Below are 17,934 nucleotides of genomic sequence, written 5' to 3' on the forward strand. Positions count from 1 at the left end.
AGGATAGCAAAATAAACTGTCTTGCATTTCACAATAATATAAAAAAAAATGTCAAAGGCCTGTTGCATGAAGCTAGTTGAACAAACTCTAAGTTTCAGAGTAGGTTTGGAGTTGACAAATCCAGATAAATCTAACCTGGTTTAGATCAGGATCAACTGTTGCACAACGCTCGGTATAAACTTTCTCTCTGTCAACTCAGGTTTAATCCAGAGTTTGCAAAGCACATGCACCTGAAAATGTGACACATGCGCAAACAGCCAATCACACGGAACAAGGAGAACGTCAGTTTGATTCACTTCTCACGAGAGCCGCCCAATTCATGTCTCTTAAGAAGATTAAGAGATTGCTATGAAAAATATGAAATTAAACGCATTTACACAGCAGGAATAAACACTAATGCAGTGAAAGTTTGAGAAGGCAGCTGAAAGAAAATATCTGACTATATCAATGCATGTGAATCAAACAAATAGACCAAATAATTAATATACTTTCACAAAGAATACATGTAAGCTTAATCTGTTCAAAAGCTTTATATATTATGCATGGATTATATTTATTTTAAATTAAAAGCAATGTTTAATATTGTCAATTAATGTAATATGCCTAATTATATGAATGTCATTAATTATTCATAATTTTAATGTATTTAATATAAATATAATGAATAATTAACAGCAAATGTTGAGCAATTTTGTCTCTAAAATGTTTTCACTATAAACTGATTTAATTTGGAGCGCGAGATACCTTCATAAGGCCGAAAAACTAATCTTACTCAAACTAATCTTGAACTTATCTGGGTAGCAACTCAAACCGGCTTTGTGCAACAGGCCACCGAAGTAAAACCAGTTGAAAACCACTGCTTTAAATGAATAATAGAGAAAGGCCAGGAATAACAGACGGCCCAATACAAAACACAGCCTGGGAATTCCAAAGCTTCTAGACATAAGAACAACAATCTGAGGACTGTGGAGTCTGAGGAACACATACACACACAAATAATAGTTCTAATAAAATGCAACGGACAATCTTATGTTTACTAACAGTGTTGTCTTTGATTCATTTTCAAAGACTACAGTTTCCTTCAACTTCAAATACATTACCAACTAATGACAGTCAAGTCCCATCATCTGATGAGAAATTTACATACAGATTACTGTGCATGCAAATATTTTCACAATTATATGGCTCCTTTGAAGAAGAAAGACTCAGGTTAAATGTGAATACGATCTATATTGGACTGCAGAATGATTAGAATAACAGTTCTGGTCTATAGAACTGGTTTCTTGATATAAATATTCTATATTGCTCAGCTGAGTTCAGATCAACATCAAAGGCATGATCGTCCAAAAGACACCGGTCACCCAATAGTTCAAATGGTTTTAACTTGTGTGTTTAGTCTAATTATAAAATCATCTTTCTTTCAAGATCAGAACTGAGACAAAATAAAGTAACTGCCCAAAGAGAAAAGCAGACAAAACAAAAACAACATAAACGTTTACATAAATTGTTGCAATAAAATATTAAATTAAATAATTGCTATCTTAATACATTAAAAAATAACTGCAGTATAAAAAAATTAAAATTAAAAATAAAATAAAAGTCCCTGCTGGAAAGCTGATAGGTGTGTTTTGGAATATGATAGTTTTAGTTGGGCCAAAACCACCATTTACCAGCTGGTCATACCATCTTAAGTTAGTCAAGATCATTTTGGTCTTTGGTTTGACCGCATTTACATGCAAAACAATATTATGATTGATTAATATAAAATATTACATATAGTATGGCTATTCTGAAGAAATATTGTAATAATGTAACTATTTACATAGGCCATAACAAGATAAAGCCAATATTCTGTTTTCTTGAAATACAAATAAAACAGAACTATTCAAAAATACTGCAAAAAAAATGCTTTTTCGAAATAAAATCGTCTTCTTATTCAAAAAAAGTACATTTATTTAAATATGACAAGCGTGGTACGGTCAAAGACAAGCTCGGATCAACTAGAAACCAGCTCCCATGTTCCACACAGTTATAAGATGGAGCAGTAGGGGTTAACATCTTGGAGCAGATAATAAGTTATAATAAGTCCAACAAAACATCGAAAAAAATCAAAGCAGACATCCTCAACAACCAGGTATATCACATTATACAATGACTTCACAGCAGTGCTAGTAGGAAATTCAAGGCTCTCTTACCTAGAACGCTGCAGTGCTTAAAGCGTGCTTCCCTCGTTCACTCTCATTCCCTTTAAACGCTCACAAAAACCACATCCAAAATCTTCTGCTAAGAGTCTTTGGCTGGTTACTGCAAACACACAGAGATGTCCTCCTTCTATTCCACACTAGTTGTACAATGAACGTAGCGAGACAAACTACCTTGTTTGTTACAATGCTGCGCTGCAGCGTTTGACTGAAGTTAAACGCGTTCTAAAATGTTTTAAAACAAACCGCTTGTTACAGCGTTGCAACTTTTTTGACGAATGTAAAAAGTCTCAGAATGTAGAGACACAAATCACTTGTTACACTGTAGCAACTTCTATTCTTCTAGTCCGCATGCCTCTAAGGGCGGGACCAACAGTTAGTGGGAGCTATGAGGTGTCCTTTACAAACCCTAACACTGTTTGTCGCATGCCTGTCTGTGTACTCATTCACGAATCTTGAATAGAATGTTTGTTCAAACTCATTTATCGGTCTTGAAGTAGGTGTAACCGCATCACGCATACTGATATTTGTAATGTATTCAAATTACATGGGTAGGCCTATAGTTAAACTCATGAGGTAGTGTTTAGGGTCCATGTGTCATTTAAATGTTTTTATTTGTTTGGTTGATGAATATTTATAAGCAATGACTGTCTAAGAAGCCATTTTGCTGAACGCCAATGAGATTTTTGTTCTATGTTTTAGATTAAAATTCAATCCAAAATAAAAAGTTATAAAATGGGTTTGGCTGACCTCTTGTGGCCAGTCAAAATATTACTCTGTCTATCTATCTATCCGTCTGACTATCTATCTATCCGTCTGACTATCTATCTATCTATCTGTCTGTCTGACTATCTATCTATCTGTCTGTCTAACTATCTATCTATCTATCTATCTATCTATCTATCTATCTATCTATCCGTCTGTCCGACTATCTATCTATCTATCTATCTATCTATCTATCTATCTATCCATTTGTCTGACTATCTATCTATCTATCATTTGTCTGACTATCTATCTATCTATCTATCTATCTATCTATCTATCTATCTATCTATCTATCTATCTATCTATAATTTGTCCGACTATCTATCTATCTATCTATCTATCTATCTATCTATCTATCTATCTATCTATCTATCTATCTATCTATCTATCTATCCATTTGTCCAACTATCTATCTATCTATCTATCTATCTATCTATCTGTCTGTCTATCCATTTGTCCGACTATCTATCTATCTATCTATCTATCTATAATTTGTCCGACTATCTATCTATCCATTTGTCCAACTATCTATCTATCTATCTATCTATCTATCTATCTATCTATCTATAATTTGTCTGACTATCTATCTATCTATCTATCTATCTATCTATCTATCTATCTATCTATCTATCTATCTATCTATAATTTGTCCGACTATCTATCTATCCATTTGTCCAACTATCTATCTATCTATCTATCTATCTATCTATCTATCTATCTATCTATCTATCTATCTATCTATCTATCTATCTATCTGTCTATCCATGTCTGTCCGATTTGTCCTATCTATCTATCTATCTATCTATCTATCTATCTATCTATCTATCTATCTATCTATCTATCTATCTATCTATCTATCTATCCATTTGTCCAACTATCTATCTATCTATCTATCTATCTATCTATCTATCTATCTATCTATCTATCCATTTGTCCGACTATCTATCTATCTATCTATCTATCTATCTATCTATCTATCTATCTATCTATCTATCTATCTATCTATCTATCCATTTGTCCAACTATCTATCTATCTATCTATCTATCTATCTATCTATCTATCTATCTATCTATCTATCTGTCTGTCTGTCTATCCATTTGTCCGACTATCTATCTATCTATCTATCTATCTATCTATCTATCTATCTATCTATCTATCTATCTATCTATCTATCTATCTATCTATAATTTGTCCGACTATCTATCTATCCATTTGTCCAACTATCTATCTATCTATCTATCTATCTATCTATCTATCTATCTATCTATCTATCTATCTATCTATCTATATTATTTGTCTATATATCCTAAATTAAGATAAGACAAGATAAACTTTCTGTATACCAAACTGATGCCAGTATTTGGGCATTTGTTCAGTTATGTAGTTCCATTAATTCCCCTCTTTATTTTCACACTTATTTTCTTTCCTTCCTCACAGTGCTGCAGCCAAGATGAAAGATGGAGAAAAGACCCACGAGTCTTCTCTGGTTTCACTGCTACCACGTGTCTGTTGTCTATCAAGGGCTGTGGTGCTTTCTTTGGGTTTTGAATGAATCGAGACTCCTTTCTTTCTCTGCATCTCTCTCTCTCGTTGGGGATTGTCTTGGGTTAAATAAATAAGAGAGCACGAGGAACGCTGGCTCCGGTTCCTGTCATGCTGGGCTGCTCCAGAACACACTGATCTCAGAAACTCGCTGCCCAGCACAGACTCAAAATATGACATGTTTGTGAACTTCTGGTGTTGCCAAGATGGTAAATATGATGGTAAATATGTTTGCCAAGATGGTAAATTTATATATGTATGTAAATAGATAGATAGATAATACAGACTTACAAGTAAAATTATAAAATAATTTCAGCTCAAAAAATTATTTCATGTCCACATATTAATTTATTTGGTGAGTAGCCATGCAAATTGTATTGGTGAATTTTCATTGATAGAGACCATCGCTGTGCAACAAATAGGGGAGTGGAAGAACAAATGATTCTTGCAAAAGCAAATCTTTAGATATGTTTATAGGCTTATGTAAAATAAGTTGCTAAGTTTAGCAGAAAATGTGTATAAAAATCTTAACTTGTTTTTATGTGTCTCAGAATTATGCTGACGCACACTAAGCCATAATGTTAAAAAGGATGCGGAAACTTATAAATTATTCATAGTTGTTCTCATTTGTTCGTTTTTAATGGCTTTGAACACTGTTCTTCAGATATTTCGCAGATCTCACATGGATTCATTATTTTAATAAGGTTTGGGAGATTTGTCCCCATGTGTACTGTAGACCTATCAGGTATAAAAAAAAAAATTTAAAAATAAAAAAATTAAAAAAAAAAAAAAAAAAGAAGAGGAATAAGAAGACCTGTAGTATTCTATCTGACCTGTAGAGGACGCTATTGTACTCAGAATGATAGACAGTTTTAATATACAAAACTTTCCAGCCCATGTATCTGTAATGTTTTTTCTTTTTTTCTTTTTTTTTTTTGTTAGAAAATTATATTATTGATTTTGACAGATGTTGACTTTAAATTTTTTAATAATTTTTTTGTCTTTCCAAAGTAAAAAAGATAGAATAGAATACATTTTTTTAAACTATGTAAATTTTAAAGTGTTTATGCAAAAATACAGCTATATAGGCTTTTTCCCTAAAGACACAGAAATATTTAAATATGTTTATTAATTATTTCTCAAGCATTTGGTTTGCTTGAAACACAAAAGTGTGCAAACAGACTACAAAAGAGCATCACAATCTCCATACTCTTGTTGCATGCTCTCATTTTGTATGACAAATGCCAGGCAAAGCTTGTGTACTGTCTGTCACATCAATATTGCTGAATTATTTAGCTGTTAGCGGCAGCCTACGCCTTCACCATTCAGAAAAAAATTTAGTCAGGCAAGTGTGATTTACCCTTTAAATGATCATTTAAAACATCTGTCTCCAGAGCTGCTGCAGCGGCGATGACAGACGATCAATCTGATCCCCAGGGGGAATCATTTACATATGCATTGTTTGTCTATAAAATGTTAATATGTACATGTAGGCTGTTATTTAGTGTGTTTTTACACTATGAATAAAGCAAAAGTAGCCGGGTTTGAGTTATTAATGCTGTAAGGAGGGGTCCTTGGATCTGTAGTGTGTGCGTATGTGGCTGTATGTGTGTGTAACATTGCAGGGGCTGACAAGACGTATGTGCACTGCTGTAAGCATGGGGAAAGGCCTCTGTCTGATTAGCATTCAGTCCTTGCACAGACTGCATCAAGGAAGTCTACGGCCAGCCTCTCTCACTCTCTCTCCCCTCTTTCTGCATCATTCTCTTGAACCAGAACCCCTCAATACAAAACAAAAGGAACACATTGTGTGATAAAGATTTCAGCAACAGGTAATATAATTTAAAACATTTTTTTTTCTAAGTTGCCAGAGCAAATTACTAGAGCAAAGAGATTAAAACAACAAAATCCAGTGTGCATGAAGGAATTGTAGATGTTTATCTGCAGAATATTTAAACAATATTTATTAAATAAAATTTAGTTTGGCATCCTTGTGCTTCCATGTGCACATTTTAAAGTGTAAATTGATATTGTTGTAGATTGTTGAAGTGCACATTTTAAAGTGTATTTTCTTCCTGTGATGGCGAAGCTGAATTTTCAGCATCATTACTCTAATCAGTGTCACATGATTCTTCAGAAATCATTCTAATATGCTGATTTGCTGCTTAATAAGAAACATTTCTTATTATTATTAATGTTGAAAACAGTTGGGCTGCTTAATTTTATTTTTAATTTTTGATTTTCCGGATTCTTTGATTAACAGAAAGTTATAAAGAATCTAATTTATTTGAAATAGAAATCTTTTGTAGTATTATAAATGTCTTTACTGTCACTTTTGGTTAATTTAAAGGTGCCATCGAATTGAAAATTGAATTTACCTCAGCATAGTCAAATAACAAGAGTTCAGTACATGGAAAAGACATACAGTGAGTCTCAAACTCCATTGTTTCCTCCTTCTTATATAAATCTCATTTGTTTAAAAGACCTCCGAAGAACAGGCGAATCTCAACATAACACTGACTGTTACGTAACAGTCGGGGTGTACGCCCCCAATATTTGCATATGCCAGCCCATGTTCCCAACATTATGAAAGGCATTAGACAAGGGCAGCCAGTATTAACGTCTGGATCTGTGCACAGCTGAATCATCAGTCTAGGTAAGCAAGCAAGGACAACAGTGAAAAATGGCAGATGGAGTGATAATAACTGACATGATCCATGATAACATGATATTTTTAGTGATATTTGTGAATTGTCTTTCTAAATGTTTCGTTAGCATGTTGCTAATGTACTGTTAAATGTGGTTAAAGTTACCATCGTTTCTTACTGTATTCACGGAGACAAGAGCCGTCGTTATTTTCATTATTAAACACTTGCAGTCTGTATAATTCATAAACACAACTTCATTCTTTATAAATCTCTCCAACAGTGTAGCATTAGCCGTTAGCCACAGAGCACTATCAAACTCATTCAGAATCAAATGTAAACATCCAAATAAATACCATACTTACGCAATAAGACGTGCTGCATGACGAACACTTTGTAAAGATCCATTTTGAGGGTTATATTAGCTGTGTGAAGCAATTAAAGGGGCTGCAACCTGAATCGGCGCATTTCTAATTATGCCTCAAAATAGGCAGTTAAAAAAATTTATTTAAAAAAAATCTATGGGGTATTTTGAGCTGCAACTTCACAGACACATTCAGGGGACACCTTAGACTTATATTACATCTTGTAAAAAAAACGTTCGATGGCACCTTTAATGCTTCCTTGCTGAATAAAAGTATTAATTTCTTTAAAAAACAAAATTGAACGGTTGTGTGTGTATATAGTGCAAAATGTTTAAAAATATTCACATAATAAGTGGAAATATTCACTATACTTTATAAATCTTTAAATTTTAAATACACTTTAATTTTCCCTCAGGCATAATTTTTGAAGCCAAATATGGGTTTCCCAGAATTATTAATAATATTTCTCATTATTAATCTCTCTTTGATTTAAAGATGCAGTAAGCAATTTCTGAAAAACACTGTTGAAAGTGGATCAGGCCGAGCACCAAAACACACTTATAGCCACTCAGCAGTAGGGGGCGTGTCCACTCATGATGAGGAAGAGAGTGTGTGAGCAAGAGCGAGATTTGAAGAAAATTGTAAGAAAGATGGCCAAGAGATAACGTGTTCACACGCGAGCTCCAGTGAGAGCGGCATGGCGCGGCGCGTCTTGGACGGCGAGAGCGTCGAGGAGAGTTGAAGTCAGGTCAACTTTATGGTAATGAGCTATGACGCGGTTCAGCGGCAACCAATCGGAATGTCGAGGTCCTCGCTTGAAAGGATTCCGAGAGGTTGCCACAACTTGTCATTTACTTTGACCCTCCCCCTTTGACCATATGTGAGTAACATTGGTTTTGCAATGTTTCACAAAACCAAGATATGCTGTTGTTGTAATGTTAGTTATAGTAACATTAGGACAGTTTTGAGTGTTATTGTTTGCCTAGAGCAGTGTTGCCAAGTCTGTGTTTTTTCCGCAGAATTGGGCTACTTTAACACCGTTGCTGTGGGTTGTTTTTCATGTCTGCGAGTTGAAGCAACCCCAAATAACATGATATTTAGCCCTTGGAATGCGAATTTTATAAGGGGAACCCCGCCAAAAACACAGATTTTACCCCTCAGAACACGATTTGTACTGAGGGACCCCCTGTGAAACGCGATTGGGGCTAGTTTTGTGTAGCAGTTGCGCGAATTTTGTTGTGAAAGCTTGGCAACCCTGGTCTAGAGCTGGTGTGCTGCTAGCGACTATAACAAAAATGTTGCTTGTATAGACCTTATTTTCCAGAGAAACATGCGCATCTTTAGAATATTGTCTTTGAACTTCCGTTTTTGCGGTAGCCCTGTATATTTCTGTGGCATCACTGTTGAAGAATAATTAGCTGGTGAAGTGGATTTACGTGTTGTAGAGTTAATGAAAGTTATCATGAGCATTGTTATGTTTAAAGCAGATGTCTTAACAAATGTCAGTAGACCGGGAAGATTTTAAAATGAGCAGTTCATTCATAAATACATAAGATAGCTGTGGAAATACAAGCCGGAAGTCAAAAGACAACGAGCGCAGCGCTGAAAAGGGGCGGGGCTTCATAAGGTGTATACTCTGTATGTTCTTCCTTGTTCGTTCGTCACCTTCGCTGCATTTTTCACAAAGCATTTTTTTCTTCGCACCCACAATGTGCTCATGCATTCTGGGGGCAGAGCAATGAAGGGGGGGCTGTGTTTGTTTCGGCTGATTTCAAATGTCAACAGTGTTTCTCAGAAAGCACTTACTGCACCTTTAAAATGTCTGTATGACTACTGTGTTTGGTCATTTATTGCACTGACACTGATTTTTGCCTCTATGTCAGATATCATTGTATAAGACTTTTGGAAGGCAGCTAAATGGAGACTATTCAAGTCTGATTGATGAGCCGATGTGATGTATGTGACCCCCCAAGTCAGTCCAGACATCGGCCAGGTAAGCCTGGATCTGTTTCATACATCATCAACACCTTTCCAATCTGATTCGCGGTCACTCAGCCAGGCAATCACTCAAAGAGATGAGCCTGACCTTTCTGCTGAGGGCTCCAACTGAGACACCAAAGGCAGAAGTGATACAATCTTGAGAGTTTGCTAAATGTCAGATCTCTCATTAGTTTAATTTACCAGACTTGAGCTGGTTAAATTTCACTAAGTGATGTCTATAATTACCAAGACTGATGATTTGAGATATTCACTAGTGGATGTGAACAAACAGTACGTAGCCCAGCAGAATCCATTAGCCACAACTAATAGAGTTTAAGACAAAACATTTGTGCCCAGGATAAATGGTCAACATAATGAATCTATTGTGAATAAAAGGCATGTGGGTGTGTAGAGGGACGGTGTTTTGACTATAAGAAGCATTCATGGAAATAGATTTTAAAGTGCCCCTATTATGTTCTCTATGTTTGGCTATTACCTTACATGCAGTGTGTAATATAGCTGTTTGTGAATGTAAAAGGTCTGCAAAGTTTAAAAGATCAAAGTGCACGACAAAGTTACTGTCTCCTAAAAGAAAAAATCTATTCTGAATTGCCTGAAAGGAGTCATCAGTTTACACTAGTGCATTTTCGTTTTAAAATGGCGTTTTAAAATGAAAACGATCCTCGTCTACACTGGCGTTTCCACAGTGTTTCAGGAACGCTCTCCATCTACACGACACAATCAAAAACGCATGTCACATGACATTGGGCATGCGTGTATAAGCATAAACAGTTGCCTCTTGCGCATATAGGTAGCTGCAGTATTAAAAAAATGCAAAGTTTAACTGGACAATGGCTGCTAAAAAATGAAAACAAAGCCAGCAAAGATTGCAGTTCAGTCTCCATGTTATTGTTTACACAGTTGTCAAGGATACGCAGAGAGAATGTGGGCAGCCACGCCATCGTTTTCAAAAGTATCCATTTTGGTCCGTTTACACTGAAACACAACCCCGGCGTTTTCAAACAGGCTCTGCAGCGTTTTCGAAAGTCTCCGACAGTAACGACAGGCGTAACCGTAGCATTTTAAAACAAAAACACGCTAAACGCGGCCTTACTTTCTGCTCAAACCTACGTAGGTTTGTAACAAATTTGTATAATGCCAACCTATGGTCTTGACTGGCTGTAAGCGAATGACATCTACTGTACTTTGACCCACCCTCAAACACCGTAGCTGTAGCTGAGGCCTGAAAGAGTTTGGTTTGTGTTGTCGACATGTCAAGAAGATGTCATTTTCTGGGCTCTGAATGCAAATGCACTTTGCATGCACTTCCACTAGATGAGGATTCGGGCCCAAATTGATTTGGTTAAAACTGACGCCATCATTACTGTTCTTATCACTGTGAATTCAAGTGCTGAGGAAGCCTCTGGAGCAGACTGGGCCATCTGACCAATCAGAGTAGAGTAGGCTCTCGGAAAGGAGGCGTTTAGAGAGATTGAATTCTTTATCGAACCTTTTCAAGCACAGTGAGAAAAGAGGTGATTATGCAATGTATATTATGAGAACATTCACCTTGGATGCATGTAAACCTATTGTATGAGCCCTCCAAAATAAAATTAGGAACCTTTAAAATGGCATAATAGGGGCACTTTATGCAAGAAAGCCAAATGTGAATTTTGTTGTACTGGATAAACAACTTCTTAGCAAATATTTTATCTCACTATGGTGTATATGCATGTTGAAGTATATGATAATTGGGCATCCAGAGCAACATGCTTATCTGCTGCTTGCTTCAAGAGAGCAAAGGCGGCCGAGACATCACCTCTGTGGTTTGTTTATTCAGCAGCCCTGCCTCTATTCAGTTGTTTGAAAAGATAATCCACCCCCACATGCAGACCGGGTGCACCTGGCCTCTCTGTGGGTTGCCAGGTACTATTTGTGTTTTTGACAAATTCTGCATTTAAAGGCTAAGAAGCTTGGTGATACTGATAGGAAGCTAAGCTGAGTGAAAGTATTTTCAAAAATAAGATTTCATATCACACCTTATGAAATGGTTAGACAAACATTGTTTTCTGTATTCCGCAGGGGTTACATTAAAGGGTTAGTTCACCCAAAAAGGAAAATTCTGTCATTAATTACTCACCCTCATGTTGTTCCAAACCCGAAAAACCTTTGGTCATCTTTGAAACACAAATTAAGATATTTTTGATGAAATCCGAATGGTATATGACTTAGACCATAGTCCATAGACAGCAAAATAATCACCACTTTCAAGGTCTAGAAAGGTACATCGTTAAAACAGTCGATGTGACTGCAGTGGTTCGACCTTAATTTTATGAAGCAATGAGAATACTTTTTGTGCGCGAAAACAGAACAAAAATAACGACTTTATTCAACAATATCTTCTCTTCTGTGTCACTCTTATACGTTGTTTATGTCCAGCGCTTTCAGGTCCTACGTCAGAACGCCGACTCATTATTGGCCAGCTCCTGCGTCAGCATCACACGCATAACAGGAATAAATGAAATTTTAAAATATATTTAAATAGAAAACATTTAAATTGTAATAATATAGTGTAAGATTACTATTTGATCAAATAAATTCAAAAACATCTAAAAAAATCTTACCAACCCCAATATTTTGAATGGTATTATGTAAGTCACGTTGTATTTTGAGACATTTTCCCTTTACAGGGAAACACTGTAAATTTTATATTTGCATATGAGCTAGTTTTGTCACCTTTTTGGTGTACATTAGCATATAAATGACCTCAAAGCTGACAGACATGAACTAAAATCTACAAAACAAAACCATTTTGATTTCATGGAGACACCAGAAAAATGTAATTATAGGCAGAATTTTGATGACAGACTATCACTCTGAAATTTTGCAACGACAAAAGCAACATATTTTCTTTATTATTCAGTCACCTGACTTGTTGAGGCAAAGCCACATGAGATTTTTAAGTAATGAGGTTTTTCAGTAATGGTTTATGTGCATGTCTTCTTACCAAATAAAAAAAAATCATCTTCAAGCAAATATTTTATTCACATTTTTGATATTTTATTAACATTTTGTTTCCATTCAGCATTTTTTTTTTTTTTTTTTGTCACATCAAGTGTCTCCCAACAAGTCTAATCTACTTCACTTAATGTGTTTGAATTCATATTGAATTGATCTACTGAGAAAGTGTAATGATTAAATGCTCTAAAGTCCCACACTGCAGTGAATCTCAGCACGGTGTTCTCACTCATGCAGTATATCACTAGATTTTATTGCTGGTTTTATTGGTTGATCCTCCATAGCAGATGAGAGCTTCGACAAAGCGCTTACTGCTAGTCCCGTTCTGATTTATACCTCATGGGGGACTGGGGGGTCTTTCCTTTAATGATGATCTGTTCCAGAGCTTACTGACGACTGGCCCAGTTTGATTAATGTAAAGGCTTGTGTACTAATCTGTTGACAAGGGTTACCAAACGTCTATCCACACTCGAGCCACCAAATACCAACTACAAATCCCAGCAGCCCAGATTTTACTCAAAGAGGGCAGGAGTTTGAGTGATGCCAGGAACAGCCAATCACTGGTTTTCCAAGCCACAGCTGATGGATGTTGTGATCAGCATCTGAGGTTTCAGGTTTATTGATTCACTAGAGTGCCGTAGACTGATTTGCACGTCCCAAAAAATCTAATTCAAGTTAAATGCAAGCCAATGCATTGCAGAATATACTGCATTCGGTCAATCCTCGGCCCATCCATTCTAAGTGATGGACAAAGAATGCTGTTTCCGAGCCAGAAGAGTACTTAAGCAGTGGGGAAATATAAGCACAATGAGTCTGCATTATACAGACCCTGTCTGAGTGTTTTCTCTAAGTAGCTGTCTCAAAAATTAAATGTTTGCATCAATATGGTGCTGCAGGGGAAATCTGGCTTTGCTTTGGGTCATAGAATGAATATTAGATGTTTATTGAGTCATTATACTTATATTTGAGCATTTTACATATATGTTAAGCACCAATTAGCACATTTAGGTATGCACAATATACATATGGGGTAGGGTTAAGGTTAAGATCTAGACCTAAAGTTAATCTTTAAAAATTGAATAACACTGTTATCGGTAAAACGTTTGTTTAGGGAACGCTATTCAATGTTAACTAGATGCTTACTGGCATGCATATTACTAGCATATTGGCTGTTTATTAGTACTTATAAAGTACACTGCGTTCCAAATTATTATGCAAGTGACATATCAGTAAGATTTCAGTACAATAAATATTCAGATTTTAGTTTTTGTAAGAAAATGTTTGTTTGTTTATTTATCCATGTCTTTTTAGATAACTGGTATCAATCTCAGACAAAATAATTTGCCAGGTCTATGGAAACCCTACTTAGAGGTCGTTCCACATTATTAAGCAAGTCATAGTTCTCATGCAATATGGGGACGAAGAAAGATCTTTCTGAAGATGAAAAGCATGAAATGGTGTAATGTTGTGCAAAAGGCATGAAAACAACTAATATTGTGTGAAACTGAGTGGAGATTATTGAATTATCATAAGATTTGTGAGTGTTTTAGAGCACAGCAGAACTCGGTCAGATAAAGGCTTATTAATGAAAGTTCCTGTCAAAAAAATTAATTGTATTAAAAGGGCAGCTATAAAAAAAGCCAGTGTTGAGCAGCAAACAGGTATTTGAAGCTGCTGGTGTCTCTGGAGTCTCAAGAAGCTCTCCATGCAGGCTGGCAGTTGTGCGTAAAGATGCATTTCAGCCACCACTAACCAAAGCTCACAAAGAGAAACATTTACAGTGGGTGTAGAAATACATTTTAAAACAGTTTCATTGCTGTGGTGTTTTTTTGCAGCATGGGATAGTGCATAGTGCATTGTACAATAGTGCATTCTACTATGCACTATCCACCTTTTTATACCATAGCTGAAAATGGCCAGATATGAACTCCACATATCTTGCAAAAGTCATTTTAATACCCTTCATCTCTTTTTCCCAATATTCCAGCCCAAATCATCACCCACCAGCTCCTTGCTGACGTCGCAGTCTTGTTGGAACGTGGTGGCCATTCACCAATCATGCAGAAATCCATCCATTTAGACCATCCATTGTAGTACAGCATTAGTCAGTGAATAAAACTATTTTCATCTTCATGTATTTCTTAACCCACTGTAAATGTTTCTCTTTGTGAGCTTTGGTTTGGAGTGGCTGAAATGCATCTTAACGCACAACTGCCAGCCTGCATGGAGAGCTTCTTGAGACTCCAGAGACACCAGGAGCTTCAAATACCTGTTTGCTGCTCAGCACTGGCTTTTTTATAGCTGCCCTTTTAATAAGATTAATTTTTTTGACAGTAACTTTTCTTAATAAGCCTTTATCTGACCGAATTCTGCTGTGTTCTAAATCACTACAAATCTTATGATAATTCAATAATCTCCATTCAGTTTCACACAATATTAGTTGTTTTCATGCCTTTTGCACAACATTGCACCATTTCATGCTTTTCATCTTCAGAAAGATCTTTCTTCCTTCCCATATTGCATGAGAACTGTGAATAATGTGGAACGACCTCTAAGTAGGGTTTTGCAGTAAAGATTGAGTACACTGCAATTAAAGTCAGTTAAATCATTGATGCAACTTAAAACAATTACATTTTCTGAACTAGGAGTTTAGTTTTATAGAGTAAACCATTATACTTAAATTATTATTTTTAAGTTTACTGAGCGACATAAAGTGACGTCATCCATGTCACATCGTTTCTCTAACCGACGTTATCAGATGAATCCATTCAACATTAAACTGAGTTGCAGCAGATTTCAAGTTCCCAGCATGCTTTGCATTACACTGTGTAAGTAGAATAAATGTTAATAAAAAAAATAAAGGGTTATTTTGTGTGTTTTTGAGCATGCTAATGTGCCTTTGCTAACTAACACTTAAGCATAAAGATTAGGTGCTAGTTTATTCAATATTTCAATTAAATTGTAATTAGCAAGTTAGTACAAAATACATTTTTTAAGTTCTACTAAAATCATTTTTGAGTTGTTCACTTAAATGTTTTGAGTATTTTGAACTTATCGGATTTTACACCTACTGCATCAAAATAAGTGAAAAATGAGAAACATTATGTATGGTAAACAATAGTTTTAAGTACAGTGGACTTAAACATTAAATAAAATAAAAATGAAAATTTTTCAGTTTTACTTAATTGTTATATAAAATTTTTGTTTACTTAAATTTGAGTTGCTTACATTTTTTTTAGGTAATTGGTGTCTACAAAAATTGAGTATTCTCAACTTATCGGGTTTTACAGTGTAGCTCAGGTCCATTAAATAACATTAACAGATACATCTTTTTAAAATGTTGCAATTATCATTAACTATGATTAATAAATACTTGATGTACTTTTCATTCTAACTATAATATTATTAAAACTTTAAAGGTGCCCTAGAACTTTTTTTAAAAAGATGTAATATAAGTCTAAGGTGTCCCCTGAATGTGTCTATGAAGTTTCAGCTCAAAATACCCTATAGATTTTTTCTAATTCATTTTTTTAACTGCCTATTTTGGGGCATAATTAGAAATGAGCCGATTCAGGGTGTGTGGCCCCACAGTCCCTTTAAGACAAGTCATTTCACTCGGCGGCCATCTTTGAAACGCCTCTCGGGCATCCTGGGCATCATGCAGCTCCTATCTCTTTGAATAGGGAAACATCAGATTCTCCAAAACTGTTCGTCAACCTTACGATTAAATTTCATATTTGAAATCACCAATGATATCTAACAACAACCGACTCATAAATATAGTTTCTAAACGCTCGAATCATGACAAAAAACCTGTATTTTTTTCAGGCTGGATCAAGCTAATGCGCATGCGCAGACCTAAATGCGCGTCTCTTCGGGGGCGCGAGTCTGACTGTTTCTATAGAAACCGGTGATTCTAACGGCAGCTGAAGTGACGCGATGACTTTACCAGTCGGCGATTAGCTCTTTGCTTTAGAAGGCGGGACTTATTCCGCCATATTGCGCGTTACACTTTCTCCCATTCAAAACAATACGAGTGACACGTCTTGTGTTATTCTATAGTCTTTGGTGGCCCTTTAAATCTGGTGCTCCACGCGCCAAGAGCTCGCGCTTGCCTTAAACAACATAAAAAAAGTTCAAACAGCTAATATTACCCTCAAAATGGATCTTTACAAAGTGTTCATCATGCAGCATGTCTAATCGTGTAAGTACAGTGTTTATTTTGATGTTTACATTTGATTCTGAATGAGTTTGAGGCTATGCTCCGTGGCTAACGGCTAATGCTACACTGTTGGAGAGATTTCTAAAGAATGAAGTTGTGTTTATGAATTATACAGACTGCAAGTGTTTAAAAATGAAAATAGCGACATCTCTTGTCTCCGTGAATACAGTAAGAAACGAAGGTAACTTTAACCACATTTAACAGTACATTAGCAACATGTTAACGAAACATTTAGAAAGACAATTTACAAATATCACTAATAATATCATGTTATCATGAATCATGTCAGTTATAATCGCTCCATCTGCCATTTTTCGCTATTGTTCTTGCTTGCTTACCTAGTCTGATGATTCAGCTGTGCACAGATCCAGACGATCTGCCCTTGTCTAATGCCTTTCATAATGTTGGGAACATGGGCTGGCATATGCAAATATTGGGGGCGTACACCCCGACTGTTACGTAACAGTCGGTGTTATGTTGAGATTCGCCTGTTCTTCGGAGGTCTTTTAAACAAATGAGGAAACACTGTATGTCTTTTCCATGTACTGAACTCTTGTTATTTAACTATGCCGAGGTAAATTAAATTTTTGAATCTAGGGCACCTTTAATATTATTGTCGAGGTTCCTGTCCTCCTCACATGGATGGAGAAACACCTGTTATTAATAAATGGAACCTTATTGTAAAGTGTTACTATTTTTTGTTACTGATGTTTGACTTTAGAAATGTGTTTGTACTTCATTTGAAGTGAAGACTGTAGAAAACTCATCTTGCCAAAGATGTCTCAAGAGGTCTCAACCTGCGAGGTTCCTGTCTTCCTCACATGGATGGAGAAACAGTTCATTTCCACCCAAACAGAAACTTTGGCTCAGAAACATGTTTTAACCAGTCCCTCCAGGATTTTGCGATTCTGTGATTGCTGAATTTATCATAAAATCAAGCAAACTCCACAATATTCTGAGGATCTTGCATAGTGATTTTGGGCTTAGACATGTCCCGTGATGTCATCGCAACATGAGTCAACTTGTTTGAGCTGTGCAGCAGATCCTTTTCACATTTCCGGGTTTCTCCGAAGCGGAAGTCGTCATAGTTGGGTAAAATTCTATAGCGGTGAATGAGAGAATACATTAAATATATTTTTTGTGTTTCCATTTGCTCAAATAGCAAAAGAAAAACTCCTTAATAGTGTGTTCACAA

General features: G+C 35.9%; 1 protein-coding gene across 1 annotated transcript in view; it reads left to right on the forward strand.

Moving 5' to 3' along the window:
* Positions 1–6,211: 6,211 nt before the first annotated feature.
* sv2bb (synaptic vesicle glycoprotein 2Bb) overlaps positions 6,212–17,934 on the forward strand; it is a 57,233-nt gene continuing 45,510 nt past the window's right edge. Inside the window, exons 1-2 of the mRNA XM_048158906.1 lie at positions 6,212–6,341; positions 9,403–9,512. The gene's annotated coding sequence lies outside the window, so the exon portion shown is untranslated. The remainder of the gene's footprint in view (positions 6,342–9,402; positions 9,513–17,934) is intronic.

This window comes from Megalobrama amblycephala, linkage group LG15 (genome assembly GCF_018812025.1).
Source record: "Megalobrama amblycephala isolate DHTTF-2021 linkage group LG15, ASM1881202v1, whole genome shotgun sequence".
Taxonomy (NCBI): domain Eukaryota; kingdom Metazoa; phylum Chordata; class Actinopteri; order Cypriniformes; family Xenocyprididae; genus Megalobrama; species Megalobrama amblycephala.